The 26,883-nt window shown below is 55.5% G+C and overlaps 1 long non-coding RNA gene across 1 annotated transcript; it reads right to left on the reverse strand.

The window, feature by feature from the left end:
* Nucleotides 1-11,163: 11,163 nt before the first annotated feature.
* LOC147353592 (uncharacterized) lies at nt 11,164-25,478 on the reverse strand. The gene is made up of 2 exons (XR_015146714.1): nt 25,277-25,478; nt 11,164-11,785 (listed from the first exon to the last, which is right to left on the reverse strand). It is a non-coding gene; the product is annotated as an uncharacterized LOC147353592 (long non-coding RNA).
* Nucleotides 25,479-26,883: the final 1,405 nt, after the last annotated feature.

Consider the following 26,883-nt stretch of genomic DNA (forward strand, 5'->3'; position numbering starts at 1 on the left):
CTAAGATAGGGCTTCCACGGCTCAGTGGTAAAGAATCAGCCTGCAAAGGCAGAAGACATAGGTTCTATGTCTAGAAAGATCCAGGAAGATCCCACATGCCTTGTCCAGGAAGATCCCACATGCCTTAGAGCAACTAAGCCTGCGCGCCACAACTGTTGAGCCTGTGCTTTAGAGCCCAGGAACCACAACTACTGAAGCCTGCGTGCCCTAGAGCCCGTGTTTCACAAGAGAAGCCACCGCAATGAGAAGCCTGTGGACCACAACTAGAGTGTAGTCTCTACTCCCTGCAACCAGAGAAAAGCCCACGCAGCATCAAAGACTCAGCACAGCCATCTGTTCAGTTCAGTTCAGTCGCTCAGTCGTGTCCAACTCTTTGTGACCCCATGAACGGCAGCACACCAGGCTTCCTTGTCCATCACCAACTCCCAGAGCTTACTCAAACTCATGTCCATCGAGTCAGTGATGCCATCCAGCCATCTCATCCTCTGTCGTCCCCTTCTCCTTCTACCTTCAGACCCAGCATCAGGGTCTTTTCCAATGAGTCAGTTCTTCGCATCTGGTGGTCAAAGTATTGGAGTTTCAGCTTCAACATCAGTCCTTCCAATGAATATTCAGGGCTGATTTCCTTTAGGATTGACTGGTTGGATCTCCTTGAAGTTTTTTTTTTTTAATATTTATTTATAGCACAGCCATAAATAAATATTAAAAAAATCATCTAAAATAGTTCATGAGCTTCCCACATGGCACTAGCGGTAAGGAACCCGCCGGCAAACGCAGGAGACATAAGAGATGCAGGTTGGATCTCTGCATTGGGAAGATCCTCTGGAAGAGAACATGGTAACCGACTCCAGTATCCTTGCCTGGAGAACCCTATGGATAGAGGAGCCTGGGGGGTTGCAAGGAATTGGACATGACTGAATCGACATAGCTCGCAAGATATTTCATAGGGAGTTCACGGAGTAGAGAGTTTGCATCGGTGAGGGGTCAGGGAAAAACAGGTAGCGATGGAGTGGAGCACAAAGAGCAGGTGAGGTGGAGATGTAGGGAAGATGTGGCTGCACTCTGAAGCCAGTGTGGCTCCAGGGCAAAAGGGGCCCTTAGTGGCTTTTGACCTCACCCCCACGACTCGTGAAAACCACATACAGAACTGTCTTGCTGGACTTCTCTTGCCGCTTTATCATGTTCTTTTCTGGAATAGTTTCTGACCTTGCCTTTCACCACTTTCCTGTCTCATGTGTCCATCAAAAGTAAGCCATTCTCCACGAGGCCAGACTGGCCCATCTGTCCACTCTGCCCTCCACCACGATTGCTTTGAAGGCCCTCAGTTCTACTCCTGATATGAATGCTATCTTCTCACCACAGACCGAGCCCACCGCTTGCACCCCAGCTTTTTATTTCACTTCAGTTCAGTGGAGTGTGGAGACAGCTTAGTGGCTCAGGCAGTAAAGAATCTGCCTGCAGCCCAGGACACCCGGGTTCAGTCCCTCGGTTGGGAAGATCCCCTGGAGAAGGAAATGGCAACCCACTCCAGTATTCTTGCCTGGAGAATTTCATGGTCAGAGGAGCCTGGTGGGCTACAGTCCATGGGTCGCAAAGAGTCAGACGTGGCTGAGCGACTAACACATGGCGTGACATTAGTGGAGCACGGGATTCTTGATGGAAAGGTATCTCCCTAAGCACCTGGAATGTTTGGTTCTCTAGTCCTCTGGCATCCATTGCGGCTGAGGAGAAGTCTGTTGTCAGGCTAACCGCCATTCTTCTGTGTAATTCCTCATTTCTTTCTGGTACTTTTAAGATTGTTTTTTGTTTTTAAAGTTCTGCAGTTTTACTATTATGTGAATTTCTTTTTATTTATGCCTCTTAGGACTCAGTGTGCATCTTCAGTGTGAGGATTTATTCTTTAATTCTGGACATTTCTCAACCATTAGGTCTTGAGTTTTTCTTGTCTTCTGGAATCCCTACTACATGCATGTTGGACCTTCTTGGACCATTTCATTTTATCCTTTAAGAGAGTTTGTATCTTATTTTTCCTTGTTTTTATATCTCTGTGCTGCATTTCATGAAATTTATTCAGACGTGTTTTCCAGTTCCCTCTTCCACCATAGCTAATTTGCTATATAATCCATCCACTGAACTTTTATTTTATACTGTGATGACTATTTGATATCCTTTGAAATCTATCTGCTCTTTATTTTTAAGTAATATTTTTATTATGTCTTCCACTTCTGCTTCTATCTCCTTAGTAATTCAATTTCTATTCAGTTCAGTTCAGTCGCTCAGTCATGTCCAACTCTTTGCGACCCCATGAATCACAGCACGCCAGGCCTCCCTGTCCATCACCAACTCCCAGAGTTCACCCAGACTCACGTCCATCGAGTCAGTGATGCCATCCAGCCATCTCATCCTCTGTCGTCCCCTTCTCCTTCTGCCCCCAATCCCTCCCTGCATCAGAGTCTTTTCCAATGAGTCAACTCTTCGCATGAGGTGGCCAAAGTACTGGAGTTTCAGTTTTAGCATCATTCCTTCCAAAGAAATCCCAGGGCTGATTTCCTTCAGAATGGACTGGTTGGATCTCCTTGCAGTCCAAGGGACTCTCAAGAGTCTTCTCCAACACCACAGTTCAAAAGCATCAATTCTTCGGTGCTCAGCCTTCTTCACAGTCCAACTCTCACGTCCATACATGACCACAGGAAAAAACATAGCCTTGACTAGACGAACCTCTGTTGGCAAAGTAATGTCTCTGCTTTTGAATATGCTATCTAGGTTGGTCATAACTTTCTTTCCAAGGAGTAAGTGTCTTTTAATTTCATGGCTGCAGTCACCATCTGCAGTGATTTTGGAGCCCAAAAAAATAAAGTCTGACACTGTTTCCACTGTTTCCCCATCTATTTCCCATGAAGTGATGGGACCAGATGCCATGATCTTCGTTTTCTGAATGTTGAGCTTGAAACCAACTTTTTCACTCTCCTCTTTCACTTTCATCAAGAGGCTTTTGAGTTCCTCTTCACTTTCTGCCATAAGGGTAGTGTCATCTGCATATCTGAGGTTATTGATATTTCTCCCAGCAATCTTGATTCCAGCTTGTGTTTCTCCCAGTCCAGTGTTTCTCATGATGTACTCTGCATATAAGTTAAATAAACAGGGTGACAATATACAGCCTTGACGTACTCCTTTTCCTATTTGGAACCAGTCTGTTGTTCCATGTCCAGTTTTAACTGTTGCTTCCTGACCTGCATACAAATTTCTCAAGAAACAGATCACGTGGTCTGGTATTCCCATCTCTTTCAGAATTTTCCACAGTTTATTGTGATCCACACAGTCAAAGGCTTTGGCATAGTCAATAAAGCAGAAATAGATGTTTTTCTGGAACTCTCTTGCTTTTTCCATGATCCAGTGGATGTTGGCAATTTGATCTCTGGTTCCTCTGCCTTTTCTAAAACCAGCTTGAACATCAGGAAGTTCATGGTTCATATATTGCTGAAGCCTGGCTTGGAGAATTTTGAGCATTACTTTACTAGCGTGTGAGATGAGTGCAATTGTGCAGTAGTTTGAGCATTCTTTGGCATTGCCTTTCTTTGGGATTGGAATGAAAACTGACCTTTTCCAGTCCTGTGGCCACTGCTGAGTTTTCCAAATTTGCTGGCATATTGAGTGCAGCACTTTCACAGCATCATCTTTCAGGATTTGAAGTAGCTCAACTGGGATTCCATCACCTCCACTAGCTTTGTTCGTAGTGATGCTTTCTAAGGCCCACTTGACTTCACATTCCAGGGTGTCTGGCTCTAGGTCAGTGATCACACCATCGTGATTATCTGGGTCATAAAGATCTTTTTTGTACAGTTCTTCTGTGTATTTTTGCCATCTCTTCTTAATATCTTCTGCTTCTGTTAGGTCCATGCCATTTCTGTCCTTTATCGAGCCCATCTTTGCATGAAATATTCCCTTGGTATCTCTAATTTTCTTGAAGAGACCTCTAGTCTTTCCCATTCTGTTGTTTTCCTCTATTTCTTTGCATTGATCGCCGAGGAAGGCTTTCTTATCTCTTCTTGCTATTCTTTGGAACTCTGCATTCAAATGCTTATATCTTTCCTTTTCTCCTTTGCTTTTCACTTCTCTTCTTTTCACAGCTGTTTGTAAGCCCTCCCCAGACAGCCATTTTGCTTTTTTGCATTTCTTTTCCATGGGGATGGTCTTGATCCCTGTCTCCTGTACAATGTCATGAACCTCATTCCATAGTTCATCAGGCACTCTATCTATCAGATCTAGGCCCTTAAATCTATTTCTCACTTCCACTGTATAATCATAAGGAATTTGATTTAGGTCATACCTGAATGGTCTAGTGGTTTTCCCTACTTTCTTCAATTTAAGTCTGAATTTGCTAATAGGGAGTTCATGGTCTGAGCCACAGTCAGCTCCTGGTCTTGTTTTTGCTGACTGTATAGAGCTTCTCCATCTTTGGCTGCAAAGAATATAATCAATCTGATTTTGGTGTTGATCATCTGGTGATGTCCATGTATAGAGTCTTCTCTTGTGTTGTTGGAAGAGGGTGTTTGTTATGACCAGTGCATTTTCTTGGCAGTCTTTGCCCTGCTTCATCCCTTATTCCAAGGCCAAATTTGCCTGTTACTCCAGGTGTTTCTTGACTTCCTACTTTTGCATTCCAGTCCCCTATAATGAAAAGGACATCTTTTTGGGGTGTTAGTTCTAAAAGGTCTTGTAGGTCTTCATAGAACCGTTCAACTTCAGCTTCTTCAGCGTTACTGGTTGGGGCATAGACTTGGATTACTGTGCTATTGAATGGTTTGCCTTGGAAACGAACAAAGATCATTCTGTTATTTTTGAGATTGCATCCAAGTACTGCATTTCAGACTCTTTTGTTGACCATGATGGCTACTCCATTTCTTCCAAGGATTCCTGCCCACAGTAGTAGATATAATGGTCATCTGAGTTGAACTCACCCATTCCAGTCCATTTTAGTTCACTGATTCCTAAAATGTCGACATTCACTCTTGCCATCTCTTGTTTGACCACTTCCAATTTGCCTTGATTCATGGACCTGACATTCCAGGTTCCTATGCAATATTCCTCTTTACAGCATCGGACCTTGCTTCTATCGCCAGTCACATCCACAGCTGGGTATTCTTTTTGCTTTGGCTCCATCCCTTCATTCTTTCTGGAGTTATTTCTCCATTGATCTCCTGTAGTATTTTGGGCACCTATTGACCTGGGGAGTTCCTCTTTCAGTATCCTATCATTTTGCCTTTTCATACTGTTCATAGAGTTCTCAAGGCAAGAATACTGAAGTGGTTTGCCATTCCCTTCTCCAGTGGACCACATTCTGTCAGATCTCTCCACCATGACCCACCCATCTTGGGTTGCCCCACGGGCATGGCTTAGTGTCATTGAGTTAGACAAGGCTGTGGTCCTAGTGTGATTAGATTGACTAGTTTTCTGTGAGTATGGTTTCAGTGTGTTTGCCCTCTGATGCCCTCTTGCAACACCTACCATCTTACTTGGGTTTCTCTTACCTTGGGCGTGGGGTATCTGTTCATGGCTGCTTCAGCAAAGTGCAGCCGCTGCTCCTTACCTTGGATGAGGGGTATCTCCTCACCACTGCCCTTCCTGACCTTCAACGTGGGATAGCTCCTCTAGGCCTTCCTGCGCCCGTGCAGCCATGGCTCCTTGGGTGTGGGGTTGGTCCTCCCAGCTGCCGCTCCTGGCCTCGGATGTGGGGCAGCTCCTCTCGGCTGCCCTCCCTGACCTCGGATGCGGAGTAGCTCCTCCCAGCCGCCGCCCCTGTTCTAGTATCTATTAATACATCTACGATCTCCTGCTGATGCAGTGACTTGCTTTCTCAGATTCTTCGTAATTTCTTTTTATTGTGAGCTCATCTTCACCAGGGATTGTTTTTCTGTAGAAATTGCCCTGGGTGGAAGTGTTCATACAAAGTGGTTAAAAGTAAGTTTTATAGTTCTTTATCAGTTTTTATATTAATTTCTAGACTTGGGGCTGGATTGTGTAAATTTGAATCCCATACCTGTTTGTATCTCTGGCTAGGGTTTTGTTTTCTCACAGCTGACTTATTTTTCCTACCCACTGTTCTAAGGAGGATGGAAAGTTTCATTTCTTGGGTCAGCTTTACAAGTCTACTTTGTTCAGGGCAGCCCTTTTAGGCCTGGGCTTTACGTGAGGACGTCAGTTCCAGCTTACCACCTCAGGGAGTCCAGGACAAATATCCTGTCCCTGTGTTCTGACAGATTCTGTAGCTTTCCCCGGCTTTTGTGGCCCACGAACCTGAGGGCCTCTAGATGACTCAACTCACGAGTCATGAGTCATGACTCCCCTCAGTATATCTCCTGGATCTTCCTTTGAATGAAACCTCCCACCTTTACCTTCCCCTTTCCAGTTCTATGACTCCTCTTTCTGGCTCCAGATTGTGACACAGTGATACCCAGAATCCCAGATGGGGCCTGAAAGCACAGATGCTTCAAACACATCCTCCAGTTCCCAGGAACCCCAGACTCTGATCAGTTACAGTCTTTTGAGTCTGTGCTGTGCTGTATTTAATAGTTCAGGCATGTCCGACTCTTTGTGATCTCATGGGCTATAGCCTGCCAGGCCCCTCTGTCCATGAGGATTCTCCAGGCAAGAATACTAGAGTGGGTTGCCATGTCTTCCTCCAGGGGAATCTTCCCAACCCAGAGATCGAACCTAGGCCTCCTGCATTGCAGGTAGATTCTTTACAGCCTGAACCACCAGGGAAGCCCAGGAATACTGGAATGGGTAGCTTATCCCTTTTCCAGGGGATCTTCCTGACCCAGGAATCGAACTGGGGTCTCCTGCATTGCAGGTGGATTCTTTACCAGCCAAGCTACCAGGGAAACCCTTTGAATCTGCGACCTTCTAGCAAAAAACTGTAAAATAGGCCAAATGAGACCAAGAACTTTCTAGCCATGAAACCAGGGCCTTTGATACACCTAGATCACTGGTTATCAACTTGGGACATTTTTGTCCTCCTAGACACTGGTTGTCAATATCTGGAGATAGTTTTGAATGCTGTGACTGGTGGTGCTGGTGGGCATTTAGTAGATAATGGCTGGGGATGCTGTTAAACATTCTACCATGCATAGGACAGCCCTCAACAATACAGGATTAATTCTTCAGGCTAAACTGCCTGGAGAAGGCAATGGCACCCCACTCCAGTACTCTTGCCTGGAAAATCCCATGGGCGGAGGAGCCTGGTGGGCTGCAGTCCATGGGGTCGCTAAGAGTCGGACATGACTGAGCGACTTCCCTTTCACTTTTCACTTTGATGCATTGGAGAAGGAAATGGCAACCCACTCCAGTGTTCTTGCCTGGAGAATCCCAGGGACGGGGGAGCCTGGTGGGCTTCCGTCTATGGGGTCGAACAGAGTCGGACACTACTGAAGCGACTTAGCAGCAGCAGCAGCAAACTGCCTACATTGCCACTGTTAAAGAACCCTGATAACCTCTTCTTCCTTTTCTCACAACTGGCCTCTGAATCCATAGGCACCAAGATGTAGGTCTGTGATGGAAGAGGGATGGAGAAGTGGTCTGGGATTCTGACCCCAGGAGTCAGGGGACAGAGGAGTCTTAAGACTGAGACTGCATCTTAAGGAAGAGTGGGTCCCATCAGATTCAGTGTTCCCAGCTTGCCCTCAGAGCCTCACCCAGGCCTGCCCTGCCTGCCCATGAGGCCTTCGACTCGGCTCCCTCCCCTGTGCAGCCCGCACGAGCCAGCCACACGCTTCTCTGTGATGTGGGGAGCAGGCATGCGGTCGTTGGAGCAGGCCAGGCCCTCTTGGTGGGGGTGAGGACATATCTCTGGTGCCATCTTTCCTGTTCTGATAAATAACTGATCTGTGGTTGAGGCAAGGTCACCTCTGCCCAGGGAAGCTCAGGAACAAACCACTTGTGACCGGTGGGAAGAGACCAGGGTGGGGGCAGCGGGAAGTCTGCCTTCCCTGGCCACCAGGCTGCTGGGGGCAGATTTCAGAAAAGGGAAGTGCTGAGCTGGGGCAGCGTTTCCTGTGGTCGCGGCAGTCAGGGCATCGGGGCAGGCATGGCAAATCAGAGGGGAGGCTGGCCTGCCCCAGGAGGGGGCGAGGTGAGCCTTCCTGTGCAGGCCTGGGCCAGGGGACCCTGGCTAAGCAGCTTGTGCTATCTTTCGTGGGTCTGGGCTGGGGGCTTTGGGTTGAAGGGACTTACTAAAATGCCCATGGGGGACTTGGGTCCTCCGTTTGGGGATCTTCCGGAGCTCAGCTCTGCCCTCAGAATGAGGTCTACCAGGTTTGGAGAATTGCTCCTTGCCTCTTGTTATCTCCAGACGCTGCCTATCCTGCACCTGCTCACGCAGTTCCTCTACCCAGAGGCCTGCTGTCCCTTCCCCTTTGGGAAGCCCTCAGCCCCTGGCTGGGCTGCTCCGCGGAACCCCCTTTCTCCCTGAAGACCAAAGCCCAGAAGCCTGTGCAGCCTGCCCAGCTCCTGGTGCTGCTCAAGAAGGCAGCTTGTCCGTCTGCGTTTTTCTGTCTCTTGTTAGGGAGGGGCCTGGAGTGGTGGCCTAGGAGCGAGGGAGGGGGGCCAGGTCCCCAGAGCTCCTGGAGCCCACCTCCCCTTCTCTGAGCATTACAGGGCATGAGCTCAGGCTCTGACCCCAGAAGACAGCTGGACCTGGTAGGGGAGCTGAGGCCAGACTGGCCTCCCTCTGGTCCCGGCACAGAGGTGGCCTGGCCCTCTGCTCCCCCTGCCTCTAAGCTGAGTCCCTCCCACCCCACCTTGACTGTCCAGCTTCACTCCAGCCCTACCAGACCTTGTGTGTTCAGCTGCTTCAGTCGTGTCTGACTCTTTGTGACCCCATGGACTGTAGCCCATCAGGCTCCTCTGTCCATGGGATTCTCCAGGATAGAATACTGGAGTGGGTTGCCATTCCCTTCTCCAGGGGATCGTCCCGACCCAGGGATCAAACCCACATCTCCCGAGTCTCCTGCACTGTAGGCATATTCTTTGCCACTGAGCCACTGGGGAAACCCACACCAGACCTTAGCAGGATACAAATAAACCCCGGGGGGCTCCTCTGTCCCTTCTGCCCTGGCTGGGCCCCCCATTCTGGTGAGCCTTGAGGCCAGGGAACATGGCTCCATCAGCCTCACAGCCGTGCAGCCGAGCAGCCCTCTGCTCCTCCAGAGGCTCTGAGGCCAGTGAGGGTGGGTGTGTGGTATGTGTGTGGGGGTCTGCTCCCAGCTGGGGCCTGTGTCTGGCAGAGATCGAGTCAGCAAGACCAGCCCCCACCTCCGGCTCACTGTTCTCTGGCCGCATGCGCAGTGCCTGGGGACGGCCAGGGCGGCCCACCGCCCCCATCTCTCCTGACCTTGGGTCACCTCTTCTCTCTTTGTCAGTCTCTGTCTCAGTGTCTTCTGTTTTTCTCTCTCTTTCGTAAGTCCATCCAGCCCCCGGGACTCCCAACCCCTCTCTTTCTATATTTATACATCTGTCAGTCTGTCTGTCTTGCTCTCCGTGTTTCTCCCTCCTTATCTCTCTTTCCTATCACCCTACCCCGACCCCGGCTCCTCTGCGTCTGCTGTGTCTGTCTCCATCTCCCTGTCTCTCTGCTTCTCTCTCCATCTCTCTCGCCCTCCAAGCTCACCCCCGACCCTCATCTTTCTGAGGCTCTTGCCATCCAAGAGCCCCTGTAGGCAGCCCGGCCACAGTCTTGGCAGGACCTGCTGGGGCATTTCTTAGTCGCCCGTGGGCCCTCGTCCTGTTATCAGTTGGAAATGAATCAGAGATTAGGAAACGGGGGGAGTGGGGGTGTTATCGCCTGGCGCACACGGGGCTCTCAGCTAATCTCTGGTGGCCCTGGGTTCGAGAGGAAATGCAGTTGCAACACCGAGCCCTTCTTACCGTCACTGTCATGTCCGAGGCGAGGCGGTGGGGAGGACACGGGTGCAAGGTTGGCAGGGGAGAGGGAGAGGTCTGAGTGTGAGGCCCCGGCACCTGGCGGGTGTGTGCACACCCACACAGGCACACGTGCCTACGTGTGCACACATACACAGGAAGCCACCATTGCACACTTCCCCCACCGCCAAGCTTTGCCCCTTATCCTTCCATTCTCTTCACTGGATGACTTCTCAGCCCTGCCCCAGGCCCGGCGCAGCCCGTTCTCCTAGCAGACGGTGTAGCCCTTCTAACCAAACTCTCCTGCAGTGCTCAGGACCAGCACAGTATTGTCACTGTGGCCTCCAAGATTTTATGTCCAGTTCCGGCCCCACCCCGTGCCCTGTCCCCCTACTGTCTCTCAGCTATCTCTGCTCTGCCACCCTGGCCTCCTTTTCCTCCTCTGTGCCCCAGAGGGAACATGCTGTTCCCTCTGCCTGGAAAACTTTCCTTTCTCACCCATCTGGCCGACTCCATGTGCCCCGGCTCACTCAGCTTTCATGTCATTTTCTCAGAGCATCAAGTGTTTCCATCAGCACACTGTCTCAGGGGCTCTGCTCACCTCCCCCCATCCCATGCTCTGTCTGCACAGCATGGATTTCCATCATCACACTGGGCTATGCTTTTCAGGGGGTGATTCCTTGTGTCCCATCCACCTCTCACCAGACTGGGTGTGATGAAGTAGGGACCAAGTCTTCCACCCCCCATCCAGGACTTGGCCCAGGACTGGGCCCATGAGAGTGGTTGCATGAACAGAGAGGTGGATGCTTGTAGGCACACACAGAAAATCACACAAACACACTCATAGGCAATGCCCAAGAACTGCCACATAGGCAAACACCCAGGCAAATTCATAGACATGGGCCTGCAAACCCAAGTACAGAGAGACAAGAGAGATGGAGACACGTATCTGTCCCCACTGTCCCCTATGCTTCTCATCAGCTGGTGGGCACCCCAGTCACCTGGCTCATGGGCCCCCCAACCCTGCCCCTCACGTGGGACCCCCTGTCTGTGGGGATCTCCTGGATTCTATTGCTGCCCTGGCCTTGGCTTCAGGGAACCCAGGTCACAGTCTCCCCAGGCAGGATTCTCTGGGCCCTGCCCGTGGACTGGAGGTATTAGTTCTTATATCAGGCAGCTTTCAGATCCTACATGTAGTCCCACAGCCAGTATGACCTACCATAGATATTAACACTGGGAGCATGGCATCAGTTAACCTCTTATGTGGCGTTTTAAAGAGAGGAGACAGTTCAGGGAAAGATTGGGGCAGCACGCACGAAGCTAAAGCTCGGTATTTTTCTCAGCAATGTTTTGCTTTCGGAAATCACTGCTGAAGTTAATCCGGTTAGAGTTTCTGTCCCAGACTCAAGGAGGTTCCAGCTGGAAACAGGCGGCCGTGGTGGCAGACAGGGGTGAAGGGTGGCAGGCCATGTGGAGGGCAGGCCCTCGGGCGGGGGGTTGCTGGCAGCAGGAGGGGGGCAGTGGCACGGGGAGGGGTGGGGCCTCACCTGGCTTCCTCTATGGGTGGGGGCGGGGGCATCTGGCCCCAGGAAGGCAGCCGAGGTGGGGTGCAGAGACTAGCCTGCATTCCTGCAGCGGGGACTGGGGCCTTGAGACTTTGAGGCAACTGTCATCCAAAGCAACTACAGGCAGCTTCTCTCTCTCAGGTGGCTTTTGCCATCATCCCCGCCCAGCAGAGAAAAGCAGGAAGGCCTTCTTGGGGTTCTGATGACTTCTGAGGGTCCCCAGGTCAGTCTTTGCCTGACGAGAGCCTCCTTCTCTGCTGTCACGGCCCCGACGACAAAGAACTAGAACCGTGTGCACTGTGCCCCTGGCGGAGGAGGAAGACAGCAGGGACACCGCTGGGACCTTCCTTCAAATCGAAGGGCATCTTCCCAGTTACCCACCAGCTAACCCTCCTCCACCGTCCCCCACCCTTGAGAGAAGGGTGCTCTCAAATTCTCCTTCCCCGGAGGCCTCTAGCAGCTTCAAGATGCCTCTGTCCGGATTTCCAGTGTCCCGCACCAGGCCCAGCCCTTGTCCCCAGCCCGGACCCCACGTTTCCAGACACACTGGCCAGAATGGTGCCCTGTGGGGAAGGGTGGAGGGGCTTCCGGAGCACCCTAGTCTGTCGTGCTCCGTTTCCTCGTCCCCCCCGGGGGCTGGCGGCTGGCCTGGCGTCTCTCGGATGGAAACACTGAAGACTCCTAGGCTGATCTGAGAAACGTGAGAACAGGGCTGGGAAAATCGGCCGTTTTTGTGGTTTGGGGGTTTGAAGCGAGTTTCACAACTGATCTCCCAAGAACACGGTCCAGTCAGAAGTGTTCCCTACCCAGGGGCCCGTTTCCCTGCTGGCTCCGGTGCTGACCGCCCGCCTGGCTGGGCTGCGACCAAGGGGAGGGCCGAGGCTGAGGCAGGGGGCTTTGCCCGCCCACCCCACCTGCTCCTTGCATTCCCTCTTTGGGGGATGAGCATGAGGAGCTGAGATGATGGAGCCAACTCGTGGTGGGGGGGCGGCTCTTGTGGCTTCCGCTTGGTCCTTTGGCGTGAGGAGAGGAATCCACGTGGCACCCACCCCTCTCCCATCCTGGAAGTCTTTCTAGATGCCTCTGGGGGCAGATGTGCCCTTTATAACCTTCATCTGTGGGGACAAGAAGGCCAATAATTTCCTTTGTTGCCAGGATCTTGGGTTGGAGCTGACTGGCATGGGGTACCAGAGGGACCTGCTCTGGAGGATCAAGGAGAGTGTGGGGACCCTAGGGAGCTCCATCCAGCCCACTCTGGATCCCCAGAACTTCTATCGCTTCCTTTGCAGATGGCGTCCAGCTGGGGCAAGGAAGGGGTCCCCCTGCCTCCAAGTGGCCTGGCCCCCCAGCCTGTCCTTCCACTCTGGGAAGTCCCAGGCTGCCTCAGGCTGGCCGGGGCAGAACTGAAATTGGTGACATCTGCCTTTCAGGGCCCCTGAGCTCCCGCCCCCGCCCACTCGCCCCAGAGTCTTTCTGCAGGCGCTCCCTCCAAAGCCGGGAAGAGGAGCAGCCGTGTGCTCCCTGAGTGAGCACACCCTCCAGTTCTCCATACCCCCACCCCTGCCTGGGCCCTGCGTGAGCCAGGCACTCCCCAGGTCTGGAGGTTGGCACGTGATTCCACACACTGCTGTGCCTCTTACATGCCATCTCCCACCCCACATAGCAGAGGGGAGACGAAGGCCCCAGGCCCTCCCACCCCAGGATGTGGGGTGAGGCAGGGGTATTTGGGCGGCAGAACCCCAGCTTCTCCCACTCTGCTGAGGGGGGGGTCAGGACAGTCCTGTGTCCTGTTACCAAGTGAGGGTATGGCTGGAGACTTGCCACATCCCATAAGGCAGCTGAGAAAACAGGCTGGGGCTAGGAGTCATCAGATCCACGGCCAGGGAGACAGCAAGTCGCGTGCTTGGTCAGGGGAGTGGTCAGGTGGTCACACAGACGTGGTAGGCCAGCCCAGTGGAGAGTCCCACGTGGCCACGCGCCGGGGCCAGGGAGTGGTGGCGTGGCCAGACACAGTGCCTGGCTGGACAGGAAGGTTCGAGCAGACCCACGGAATCCTCTCGATCAGGACCAGATGAGCCTGAATGATTGAACACGCCCGGGTGGACAACTGGCCAGCATCTGAGGATCCCTCGGGGAGCCTGGCTCTTGGGTGGGGGCAGCAGGGCAGATGAGCCCCATGGCATTGCGATCAGGTGGAGACACCCAGACACGGCAGCTGAGCTGGGCCCAGGAAGGCTGGGGCTCTCCGTGTGCATCAGCAGAGTGCCCGTGTCCCCCTTCCCCGTTCCCTATCCATACACCCCCTCCCAGCTTCCTGTTCCTGTTTTGGGGCCTCAGGAACTTCCTCTTCTCATTATGGTTCAAAATGGCTTGCTGGTCTCAGCTGGAGGCCCAGCGGGAGGCTGGTCGTCCCAGACCAAGGCACACAGACAGAGAGAGGGAGCGGGGGCTCCGTGCCCCTGGAGGGTGGCGGCGCCCACAGAGGCCAGCGCCCCAGCCCTGACAAGGCTTCTTCCCCAGCTCCTCAGGGCTTCCGGGGTGAGCCCTGCTCAAGGCCACAGTGGCCTGGGACATTGCATAGTCACTGTTGTCCCCTTCCTGCCTCAGACAGGGGACCAGAGGGCTTCTGGCCCTCCTCTTCTTCCTGCTTCCTCCCAGGCACGCTTGCACTTGACACAGACACTTGATGGGCAGCACCACATCAGCCCACGAGCGCACACGCACACACTGGCACACACTCACACATGCATGCGGATGGCCCCACCAGGAGCTGAGCTGCTGAGGCCTGGCCTGGGGAGTGTCCTCGTGTGTGCATGCCTTGGTGGGTGTGTATGTGTGTGGGGGGATCACGTGTATGTGTGTGCAGGTCTCTCCGGGTGAACATGTGGGGGGGCGCCATCTCCTCCCAAACGCATCCTTCGTATTGAGCAGAGCCTCTCCCTCAAATGAGGCTGAGATGCGTCCTGCCAAGTGCCCGAGCTTGCCCTCAGGGGGCACAGGGTGGCCTTCCCTCCCTGGGTGACTCCTCAGGGGTACCTAAGGTGAGGGTGGGGGGCATGGTACTACACAGGGCATGGGGGGAGGGTGCCAAGAAGGGTACCCAAGGCAGTCCTCAAATTGCCACCTTGGACCACCTTAATCCACTGGCGATGTGAAGTCACGGGCACCTGGTGGGCACCTGGGCCTAGGGTGGGGCTTGGGGGCAAATTTGGGCAGAGCTGCTGGGGGCTGGGCTCACGTCCACCTCCCTGTTCGTCCAGCTGAGCGGGGATGGAGCTGAGAATTCAGAGGCTTCCTGCCAGGGGCTGGGACAGGGGTCAAGGTCAGGACAGTGCCTCTCCACTACAGGTTCTGTCCAACATTTCCTGAGCACTTGCTACGGGCCAGGGGTCTCCTTCACCGTCTGATGACTGTCACTGTCACGGATGAGCAGGCTGAGGCCATGTGGTCAGGAGGCTGTGGCTCTGGGACCCAAAACCGGTGGCTACCGTGCAGGGACATGCATCAAGCCCAGGGCCTGGCCACCCAGCTCCCTGGGGACAGCCCCACAGGGAGGCAGCATAGAGAACTCAGGAGCCCGGGGTCACCCGGTTCCTACTTGGCACCTGGCTTGTGCTCCCCTGAGCACCGAGGGGAGGCAGAGAGCAAGCTCTGGCTGATTGTTTACGTGGAGATCTCGGGGCCATAATTAAGACTCCGAGAATCAGGCCTTTATCAGCCAGGTTATCTCGAGCAGCCTCCGAAAGGGAAACATCCCGGAGCATCTAATGAAGGAAAGTTGGATGAGTTTTAAGTCTTTTTTAAAGCGTGAAGAATAGGCCTTTGTTGCCAGCTCCCCTCCTGTGGCAGCCTGCCTGGTCCCTGGACTCCGGTGGCTGCCCCGGGCCAGGGGCAAGGCCAGGCAGCTCCTGCAGCCCCCACCCTGCCGGGCTGAGCCCCCCGGCCCCGACCACTGGATCCTGTTCCAGTGGCACTGCTGACCGTGGGCAGGGCCCCAGGAGTGCAGTCCTGAGGATGCCCCTCCCCTGCCCGATCCTGACATGCGCTGCCAGCCTGAAGCCAAACCCAGGTTGGGATGGGGTGGGGCTGCCGATGAGGGGTGACCTCTGATGGCCCAAAGCCCTGCATGGCCTGGCTTCATGCCACCTCCACCAGGTCTCGGCCTGCCCCTTTCGCAGCCTCTGTACCTTCGCTAAAGCTGTTCCCTCCACCCTCGATGCTTTTCCCTGCTCCTTTCCCCCTAGCAAATTTCTACCTGTATGTTAAGACTTAGCCTGAGCATCCCCCACCACCCCCGACCCCGCCAGGAGCCTTCTCTGCACTCCAGGCCAGGTTCCCTGACCTTCCTCTGAACCTCCAGCTACACCGTCTCCATGCCCTGCCGTGTGTGTCCCTTGAGAGCAGGCCTTGGGTGTCAGACCAGCCCTGTGCCCGACTCGGAATTTGTAAGCCCTCAGTTCCTTAAAGGAAAAAGGAAAGGAAAAGTAGGGAGGGGCAAGCTGTAAACCCCCAAGTGCTCACTGCAATTGCCTGAGGGAGGAAGCTTCACCCCATGGAACAGAGAGGGAAACTGAGAGCTGGGCACAGAGCTGGCCTGCCCATAGCCCGTCGGATGGAGGGTGGACAGTCTGGGCAGTGAGCAGCAAACCTTTTTGGTAAAAGGTCAGATGGGAAATCTTTTAGGCTCTGTGGGCCGTTCGGTTCCTATTCTGCTGCCGCTGCAGGGCAAGAGCAGCCACAGATGGGGTGTTCATGAAGGGTGTGCTGCGCTTCAATAAAATTTTCTTTATGCATTTCACATCATGTTCATATGTAACAGAATATGAGTTTTCTGTTGATTTTTTCCTACGTTTTAAAAAGTGTAAAAATAATTCGCTCACAGACTATATTATGGGTTGGGATCGGTGGAAGACTGATCCAGGGTCCAGGGTGAGAACCAAGCCTCCCCACTCTGAGACTGACCCAGTCAGTGGTCCCTGGGGGCCCCCGCTCAAACATGGTGTGTGCTCAACAACTGGAGGGCCAAATGAATGAGGGAGCTAACTAACCAACTAACCAGTTAACTAAGCCCTTATCTTCTGGGTTCAGAGTAACCCCCTTCCTGAGTCTGGGCTTCATTAGACCTGACGGATCCCTTGTCCTCTGACCTGTCCCACTAACCTCTTGCCCAATCCTCATCTTTCTGACCTCTGACCAGGCCTCTCATCCACCTTCAAGCTGCCCAAGATGGTGGAGAGAAGCCTAGCAAGTGCCCAGAAGCTTCTAATGGACACTCAGCACTGCCAGGCCAAGGGAGCCGCATGGCAGAGGAGGGCAGGGAGGCTATGTGTGTGGGTGAGGGGTTTGGGGCTGAGAGGGGGTTCTGGCTGCACCTGGGGGTGGGGCAGGGTTGTCTGGGCAGGCAGGGGACACATTCCAAAGGTTCCGGGAGTAGGACCTGCCAGAGTGTACCACCACAGTAAACCCAGGGGAGCTGATTCGAGGGGCGCCTCACCCACTCGGCTGGGCCCGCCCGTGGGGTGTGAGCGAGCCTCTGTAAGCCTGCCTCCACACCTGACACGAGGCCCCCCCTATCCCACACTCCTGAGTTTGGGTTCAGGATTGCCCTGTGCCCCTCACTCATTCACTCAACAACCATCAGCACGCCTCCCACCAACTACCTGCCAGACAGATCCCCTTCGGTTTTCAAGGTTCTTACTTTATGGGGCTGACAATCCAGCAGAGGAGACAGATACGGACAAGTGAGGCCACGGACAGGGCCATTCCTGGGATTCTAGCCCAGTGGGGGCATGGCCAGTGTGTCCCTGGACAGAGACTGGGGGTTACTTCAGGAAGGGGTCCCTGGGGTGGGAGGCAGCAGAGCCTGAACCTGAGTGAGGAGAAGGGCCAGCCGAGCAGAGACCCAGAGGGAACCCCGGGGCAGGAGCAAGCTGCTTTAGAGACAGCCCAGAGAGATGGGCAGAGTAACAAGTATGGGGACAGGGAGGCGGCCTTGCCACCCTGAACCCAACAGGACGCTGTGGGGAGGAGGGCAGCAGATACAAGGGCCTGGAGCACTTTTAGGGGGCCAGGCCAGGAACAGGACCAGACTGACATTTGCAAAGATCCCTGGACGCTGCTGAGGGTGGGACCTGCAGGGGAAGACACCTGTCCTGAGGTGCATGGGGGGGCTAGTGTGTGGATAGGACTCTGGGCTCTGGGGGGTCAGGGCTGGGTCTCGCGGTCTTGCCCTGGAGCAGGCGCAGAAGGCTGGGAGGGACGTGGGCGGTGGGCAGGCCCCGAGACTCCTGCTCTTGGCCTGGCTCTGGCGTTGGCTTGGCGTGCGGCCGCCAGGGAGCCTTGTGTAGGCATGTTCCAGGGCTGCCCGCCCGCTGCTCCGGAGACAGAAACCGTGGGCAAGATCTCAGTGCTGTGGAGTGAGCCGGGTGGTGGGTGGCAGGGGCCTCCCTGGGCCCGGAAGCCAGCCCAGAGGACACAGAGCTTCTCCACCGTCACTCAACTGTTGTCTGTCTGTCCGGCCAGTCCACGTTGAGAGTTCACTGCCAGGCACGGCCCTGTCCCAGGGTCTGTCTAGCTAGGCAGGCCTGCAGGAAGCCAGCATCTGGTCTGATGAGAGAGCCATCAGCATCTGATAGGTGCCCCTCCCACGAAAGGGTGGTGGGCACCTCCAGCCCCAGTCTGGTCCTGGCTGCCTCTCCTCCTCCCTGTCCCTGTTTCTGCAGAGGTGCCAGGATGTCCCGGGCGGTATCTGCCCCCTAAAACGGAACCCTGAGTGAGATTCAGGTACTCGATCCTGGTCTCAGACTTCCTAGGCTGCCAGCAGCAGGCTCCTGGGTGCCGTGTGGCTAGTGGCTTCAAGCGAGGGCACCAAACAGGGTGAAGGCCACCGGGCAAGTAGAATGGAGAGGGGTGGTCTGGGTCTGTGGGTGTGTGTGGGAGCTTGGGGACAGGAAGGCCTGGGCATGTGTGTGCATCTGTGTGTACATGTGTGACTCTGAGTGTGCGTGGGTGTGTGGGTGTGAACGACGAGGAGGTATGGGTGTGTCTGTACGTGTGTGCCTGTGTGTGCGTGGTGTCTTCATGTGTACGGGTGACTGAGCGCATGAGGAGGATCTGCGTGCACCTGTGTGCATATCTCTGTGAGTGTGTGTGTGGTCCGCACTCCTGGGGCTGGCGTGGCTCGAACCGTGTCCCCTGGCCTGTTTCCCTTCTCCCCCACCCTCCTTCTCAGCGAGTGTTGACTCAGGGAGGGACGGGCAGCCTTGGTTCAGGATTTCCTGGTTGGGCAGAAGTGGTGTCTCAAAAAGGGAACAATTGTATCCTGAAGTGGACGCTGAAGGGCCTGGGCTGGCTGTGCTCCTTGGGGCCGAAGGCCGTCTGGGCTGAGCTTCCAGAGGCAGCTACAGAAGTGCTTTGCCTGGAGCGGGCCTGGGGGACTTGCCCTAAAGCCCTTCCCGATGCTCTGCACACGCTCAGGGGGCCACACAGGCTGGGGCTCTGGGCCTGGGTGCCCCCTTTACATCCTGGAGGGGAGGGCACAGCCAGAGGGAAGGGGGACCTCCAGTGCCCCCAGGAACCCGCTGTCCCAGGGGCCCCACCCGGTGAAGCCAGGACGTCTGTCTGGTTCCCTGCCCATTTCTCCCTCCACAGGCCCCATCCACCACAGCCTCCAGAGATAAAACCGAAAATCTTCCAAGGCTGATGGTCCCAATCTAGGAGGGAGTAAAAAGTCTCAGGAGAGCTCTGCCTCTTGGGGGCTCCTTCTGAAGCGTTGCCTCTCTTGGGGGGACCAGGAGCTTTGACCCCTCCATCATTCCTGAGAAAGGCAGAGTCCTGGGCTGTGGACTTACTGAGTCAGCCCCTGGGTTCAACAAGGTCCCCTCCTTCCAAGGTGGGGACTGGGGGTGCTGATCTGCCCCGCCACGCCCCATCACTCTAGTCCCCCTGTGAAACCTGTATCTAGGGTTGGATGAGGGCAAGGCTGCCTGGGGTTGGGGTTGGGGAGGGCATGATAAGATCCTGAGGGAGTGGGCTCTGGGAGGGAGGCTGGGCTGAGGCTGGAGAGGTGGGCGGCCAGCCCTGGCCCCTCAGGCTCCCTTCTCCAGCCCCGTAGGAGAGCTTAATCTGCAGGACAAAGCGGGGATTTGCAGCCCCAAAGCCGCTAATTTGGCCTCTGTCAGCACCTGCTCTGTAGGGAGGGAGGAAGCGTCCCCAGCGCTCAGGGAACTGCCTGTCCTGGCTCCTTTAGGATGGTCGGGTAAGACCGGGACTTCAGCTATCCTGGCTCAGGGTCCCCACAAGTGACGACCCCTTTGGGGGTCCCCAGAGCACCTTCAGTCCACCCCCCATCCCGCCGTGACCTCAGGCCTCTGGTGCCTGTTCCCCCACAGATACTAGCACCACGGCTCTCCCCTGCCAGAAAAACAGGCCTCCCTCTGGCCAGAGTTGGGAAGGAGGGTGTCTGAGTGGCTGGGGGTGCCTTTGGAAGCCGAGGGAAGGAGAGTGCTTCGGGGACCCTCTTGGATGGGGTGACCCGGGGCGTGGTTCCGGGCCTCTGGTCTCTGGCCTCCACCACACCGGACAGCCACAAGCCGGGTGGCCGTTAATAATTAACCCCGGGCTCGGGCCTTGACCTCGTGGGCCTCTGAGTAAACAGGCCTTTCTGGCCAAGCGTCCTCAACCTGCTGCAGCCCACTGGGCCCATCATGGCCTCTCCGCCCCTTGACCTCTTCTGGCCTCATGGTCCAGGCCTCCCTCCCCCTCCCAGCTGCGGGCTGCGGCAGTGGTTAGTGGTCTGGATGTCTGGGTCTCTCTGACCCCCACACCGATCTGCCTACCATCTCTTCCTGCCCCAGCACTCAATCTCTCAGCACCTTTCCCCGCTGCTCCTGGCCTTTGAGGTGGAGGGCCTCTTCTTGGACTAGGGTTTGCTGACGGACGTCTTGGCCCTGGCCTCAGCCCCCTGCATCAGCACTGCCAGGGCTCGTTGAGCTTGGAACCCCCAGCACAACCTGGGGGTTCAGTGCTAACCTTCTGTGACGTGATGCTTGTGGACACTGACATTCAGGACCCACACCCCAGGTCTGACCGGTTGGTTGATCTGGGATGGACACCCCAGGCCAATAAGTCAGACTCTCTCTCCCAGGCACACAGCAAGCAGCTTGGGCTGCATTGAACGCTCCTGTGTAGACAGTTAGGATCACCTGTCAAAAGGCTCATGTTCTAGCTCCGGCTCTGCCCTAACTGACGGTGTGACCCTGACCCTCTGGGCCTCAGTTTCCCCATATGCACTGCAAGCAATGGCATACCAATCCCAGACTTGCCAGCCCCAGGATTTTAGACTGCATCCTGGCTTGGAGTGAGACCCAGGACAGGAATATTTCATGTCCCTCCCTGCCCCAGATCCTCACTCATGGATACAGTCATCTGAGCCCCGGTGTCCCTGGCTGCCAGCGTCGACTTCCTTCCTCTAGGGCTGTTCTGGGGAACCAGCTCTCTCCCGCTCTCCGACCACGTGGTTCAGGCAGGGCTGCCCCAGTCTTGGCCTCCGGAAGTTGGTCACGTGCCCTGGACTTGCCCAATGGGTGTCAGCCCTGAGACTTCTGTTGAAAATACTGGGAAAAATCATTTTCTTTTCCCTAGGTGGCAAAGCAGGGAATGTGAGCCTGGAGGCTGTCCTGCTGGGAGCCTGTGTGTTGAGGGTGGGGGTGGGTGTGTGGGGGTGGGTGTGGAGGAGCACAGTGGGAAGTAGGGCTGGGAGAGAGACGTGGATTTGCACAGCTGAGAACCAGCTGTGCCTGAAGTCAGTACCATCCCGGGCTTTTTCATCACAGGAGCTGATGAATTTCCTTTCTGCTCACAGCAATGCAAATCGGGTTTCTTCCCCAATTTGCACATTCTCACACCTGACTCAGACCATGCAGAGAAGATGCCACAAACACACACTAGCTGCAAATATACGTGCTGCTAAACTTCTGCATAGAAAAAGTGAATGAAGACGAGGGCCAATGAGGGAACCAGCCTGGCTGTAGCCAGGGCTTTGAGGGAGGAATTAGCATGAAGGAAGGGCCAGACCAGGTTAGTGACAGAGAGCTTGGTACCCTGGGGTCTTGGGAGGCACTGGAGGTTCTGGGTGAGGAGATGATGGGCAAATGGGTGAGGCTAACTGGCTGGAGCTCACCAACAAGGGGACGAATATGAACATTTGTGCCTGATGTCTGTGTGGAAGCATACACACACACACACACATGCACACACTGATCCTTACATGCAGCAAACACTCTGTGGCCCACTCTGGGAGTCCTTGAGTCTCTGTCCATTGCAGAGGCCTGGAGCTGACTCTGCACCTGAGTCAGTCAGAGGCCTCTGGTCCGCCTCCACCTGGGGCTGCGTGGCTCCTGGGAGCCCAAGGACCTCTTGTGTAGGGGGAACCTAAGGAGAAGGGACTGCCTCCTCTGCGCCCCTCTCAGGGCAAGTGAGACACCTGGGTGGGCCTCTGGAGGGGCAGAGACTCAGCCCCACCAAGGAGGCTGAACTCAGAGAGAGGCCTTGTCCTGGCGCTTAGGCTGTCCCCAAGACTCTGGGCAGGTGAGCGTCTTAGAGGCAGAGGGCTTCAGACACATGGTACACACCATACACATACACCACATACATGCCTATGACAGACACCGCACATGGATGACACACTCACAGATGGCCATCTAGTGTGAGCCTTGCAGGGCAGGCGGAGGTGTGGGGCTCTGCGGAAGGGAGCAAGGACTATAAACAGGGAGACCCACCTCCAAGGCTCCTGCCTGACCCCTGGGCCCTGGCCTGGAGAAAATCTCCTTACTAGAGCTGGGACTCCTGGATTGGGGACCTCCTCTTTAAGCTGCTCCTCTGATACTCTTTTTCTGTTCCTTTTCCTTCCCCTACCTTAGTCTTGCCTATTTCAGCCCCTTCCCCATTTTTGTCTCTCCTCTTCTGTCTCCCAGGGGGGCACCCAGAGGAGGAACCGAGCCTAGAACTTGGGCTCAGGCCCCTCGGCCACTCCACCCAGCTCTCATCTTCATGCTGCTCCCTGCCCTGCTCCCTTGCTCCAGCCAGAGCATCTTGCCCTTTGTCCTGGAACTGCCAGCACCCGTTGGGGCCACTAGCCTGGCCTCCTCCCCCAGCCTCTGCAGCCCCTGCTCCTCCCCCAGGAGGTTGGCCAGCGGGCTGGACCGTGGGGAGGCCGCAGAGCCTGGACACGTGTCCTGGCCCCAGGCAGAAGCCGAGCGCTGGCCACAGAGCCACACTGGCCAGGCCCAGCTCTGTCCCCTGAGGCTCCCTGAGCAAGTGGAGGGCAAGGCTCCTGCCTAGGCAGTGGACCCCCCACTCCACTCCAGGTTGGGAAACTGAGCCCAGCTGGTGAAACAAGATGTGTGGTGACCCCCAGCAGAATCGAGGTCAGCCAGCGATGGCCCTGTCGCCCCTCTCAGTGGGATCTCAGGGAAGAGCTTTTCCTGGAAGGGGCAGTGAGAAAGAAGGACCCTCTCTCAGCTGTGGATCTTTCCAGGTTGGGAGCTGACTAGCGGATCTCCTTCGGGAGGATAGGGAGGAGCATCTTCCAGCCTGGGCAGTCACTGTCCTGGAGGCCCTTATTGTGATCAGTGCTGTCATTCAGTCCAGAGACTGCTGGCACCCACCGCCAGGAAGCCCACCTGGGCTGAATCAGAAGTGGGAGGACCCCAGATCAACTGGCCTTCTTCCTCACTAAGCACCTGGACCAGGATTTGTCCTCATCATGTTCGTTAGGCTAGAAGTTGCAGGAACAGGGCTGGGCCCTCTGCTCTGGGAAGATCTTAGCAGTCATCTCCCATTCTTGGGCCTCAAGAATGGGCTGGTCACTCAGAGCCAGGGCTGCATTGGAGATGCCCCGACCTGACATCTCAGAATCCAGGGCAAGGCCCAGCTTCTGATCACTGATGGGCTGGAGTTTGAGCAGGACCCTAGCTGGGAAGCCCTCAGTCCTGGCTGGCCCTGGAGCTGCAGGTTGCTATGGCAGATGAGCCTGGAAAATGTCAGGAGATACCAGCAGCTGGAGGAAGGGCAGGTGGGGGTGGTGATCAGTGTCTACTATGGCTGCCTGGGTTTGCATCTGACTCTGCTTTCCCATCCAGGAGTGGGTTGTGCCTATATAACACTGCTGCCTGGCACAAACTTAGCCTTCAATCCATGGAGCCATTAGTTCTGTTCAGGTCAACATGCTCAGAGGGCTGGAAAATTCGTCATTTCTGCAGACCTGGCCAAGACCTGTCTCCAGGCAAAGGGAAAAACTCCTGACTAGATCTCTTCTTTCGGGCCCCAGTGTCCTCAAGGCACAAACAAGCAGTTGTGTATATACACACACACACTCATACACACACACACACACACACACACACACACACACACACCTAGCTTCACTCCCCAGGACCCAACCACCTGCTGGAAAACCAAAAGCTGCTTTTTCAAAATAATGATTAAGAATCAGCATTGACTATTCAAATCGAAACTCCCTAAGCCCCTCTCTGGGGTATCAGCTCCTCTGGAGCCTGTGGGTAAAAACTCTTACCATAGTGGAAAAAGTAGTCTGCCGAAACGGAAATCTTCCTCAATTTAGCTGAGTCATTTTCTTGTGGTTAAGGAAGTCCAGGTCGCCTCTGGCCCTTCCCCTGATGCTCAGGGCCCAGTCAGCCTGGACGACCCCAGTCCACACTCCCCCCATGCCTGCCCCTGGTTAACCCCAGGGTCTTCTCCGCTGAGCCCTTGACGGTAAGACACTCCAGCCCCCTGCTGCTTCCCACGGCTGCTTCCTGCTCTTGGGTGGGGACCCAGAGCCCTGGAGAACCATGAACTCTGGTGGCACCCCAGTGTGGACTGTGGGCTACAATGGATGAGAAGCGGGCAGCTCTTGGGGGGAGTGTACTCTGGGTGCACTCTGGCCCACAGTCGTGGGCCCCAAGGAGGCTTGCTGCAGAGGGTGGGGAATGAGTGGCTCTGTCTCGTCCTGAATCTGAGGAGCCTGAGCCCATGGGCTGAGTTGCTCGGCCCAAGAGTGGCGGGTTCCTGCCCGGCTTGGGCTACAGGTTCAATGGAAGCTCAGGCTGGTGGGTGTCCCTGCCTGGCTACAGGCTGCTGCCCATCCTTTGGAGACCCTTAGGAAGCTTCCAGAGGCCACCCTCTGGGAAGATCAGGAAGGTGTGGGTGGCCACCCGAGTGCTGTGTGGAGGGCCTTGAATGCGCTAGTTGCCCGGCAAAGACGGGAGGCTGGCTCTCGGGGTGGGTGTTCTCTAGGTATATCTGTGCCACACCAGAAACCAGGGGCCTTCCACCCAGCCCTGCCCTTCCGACCCTGGTGCACTTCCTCGGCTATCTGGGAGTCAGCAGGAACCATGAGGCTGCCCACTCGTCTGCCCTCAGGTTTTCCTCAGCTGACAAGGGTCACGTGCTGTCTGGGGCTCTGTTTCCTGCCTGAGACATGGAGATACCGATGCCCACGGCTCAAGGTCATTGGGAAATTAAAGGAATGGCAGAGGAAGAGGGAGCCGGGAGGCCGAGCCCCAGGGTGCCTGTGGGGTAATGGAAAGCCCTGATGTACCTGGGGGAACAGAGGGCCCCCGTGCTTCAGTTTTGGGGCCTCGGGGGCAGTCAGGCTCAGCACCACTCTTTGCTGGCCGAGGGAGGAGCCATGCAGCAGAGAGGGCTGGGGCGAGTCCCAGCTGGGTGTCTGAGATCACCTGGGAGTAACCCTTGGCCTAGAGATTCGGGAAGGGGAGGAACCAGCCAGACCTTACCTGCGTCCCGGGAACTCTGGAGAGGGGCCCAGGCCTGGAGATATAGCAGGGCTTGTAGTGGGTGTTGGGGCCCACAGGGGACCCCAAACCAGAAGGATCGGGGCACTGCAGCAGATGCCAGGGAGGCCCACCTCCCTGGAGGGCCCCTCGGCCCATCTCCATGCCCAGCAGACATTCTCTGGCCTGGACCTGGGGGCCATGTTGCCCAGAGTCACCCCACACCCACTTGGACCGGATGCTCCCGAGGCTCTGGCAGCCAGTGTTTGGGAAATTAGGTGAGGGGGGTCTGGGACGGGGGTGAAGAAGGGAACAATTTATGTCTAAAAGTCATCTTGAAATTTTCAACATATTTTTTTATTTTTCAAAACAAAAGCTCTACACGTGGTTGGCGGGGGGGATGGGGGTTGAACCTAGCTTTGTGGGAAATGAGTCAGATGGCCATAAAATGTGTTTTTCTGAGCCGAGGGGATTATTTTACATCTTGTGGCATGAAGACACTGAGAGGAAGCCCTCTTCCTGGTCCCTGGCGGGGCTTCCCGTGCGCCAGCCTGGGCCGCAGCGCCCCCTCCCTTCCTGAGCTGGGGGCTCTCACCCTCCCAGAGGAGATGAGTGCCGTGCCCCTTCTGACGGCCCTCCTTCTCATCCCCTAGGCCTCAGCCTCTCCCTGCCTGACCTCACGGCCCATTCTCTTTGGCAGGAGGGAGGCTGGGAACGGGGTGGCCTCATGGTGGGTACCTGTTTCACCGTGTACAGTCAGAGAATCTGGTTGAAGTCCAGTGGACCTCCAGAGCCTCCTACCCCCTCATCCCTTGGACAGGCTGGTGTGGGACCATCCTCAGAGCAGCCGCAGAACTTACAAAAGCACCTGCAGGTCACTGGTGCTCAATGAAAAAGACCTTCCTTCCCCACCATCGAGCAGTATCCAAGTGACAAGATGCGTGAGGGGCAACCCGTTCCTTTGGAAGTTCTTAAGGCCAGAAGGACAGCAGTCCTCTCCTAACTCCCCACATAGTCAGCGTCCCCACCTACCACTGTGCTCCTCTGGCCTCCCCCAACTCTGGTCCCAGGACTGGAAGCAGAATTCCTGCCCAAGGGTTGGAGGTCTCAGAAAGGCTTGTTGTTGCTGTGGTTAAGTCGCTCAGTCCTGTCCGACTCTTTGTGACCCCATGGACTATAGCTCGCCAGGCTCCTCAATCCACGGGATTCTCCAGGCAAGAAGACTGGAGTGGGTTGCTATTTCCTTCTCCAGGGGATCTTCCTGACCCAGGGATTGAACCCATGTGTCTCCTGCCTTGGATGGTGGATTCTTTACCACTGAGCCACCTGGGAAGCCCTCAGAAAGGCTGCTGCTGCTGCTAAGTCGCTTCAGTCGTGTCCGACTCTGTGCGACCCCATAGACGGCAGCCCACCAGGCTCCCTTATCCCTGGGATTCTCCAGGCAAGAACACTGGAGTGGGTTGCCATTTCCTTCTCCAATGCATGAAAGTGAAAAGTGAAAGTGAAGTCGCCCAGTCGTGTCCGACTCTTAGCGACCCCATGGACTGCAGCCTCCCAGGCTCCTCCATCCATGGGATTTTCCAGGCAAGAGTACTGGAGTGGGGTGCCAT

Source organism: Bos grunniens, chromosome 18 (genome assembly GCF_055505025.1).
Source record: "Bos grunniens cultivar Pamir isolate PY7600 chromosome 18, Bosgru_T2T1.0, whole genome shotgun sequence".
In the NCBI taxonomy this organism is placed as follows: domain Eukaryota; kingdom Metazoa; phylum Chordata; class Mammalia; order Artiodactyla; family Bovidae; genus Bos; species Bos grunniens.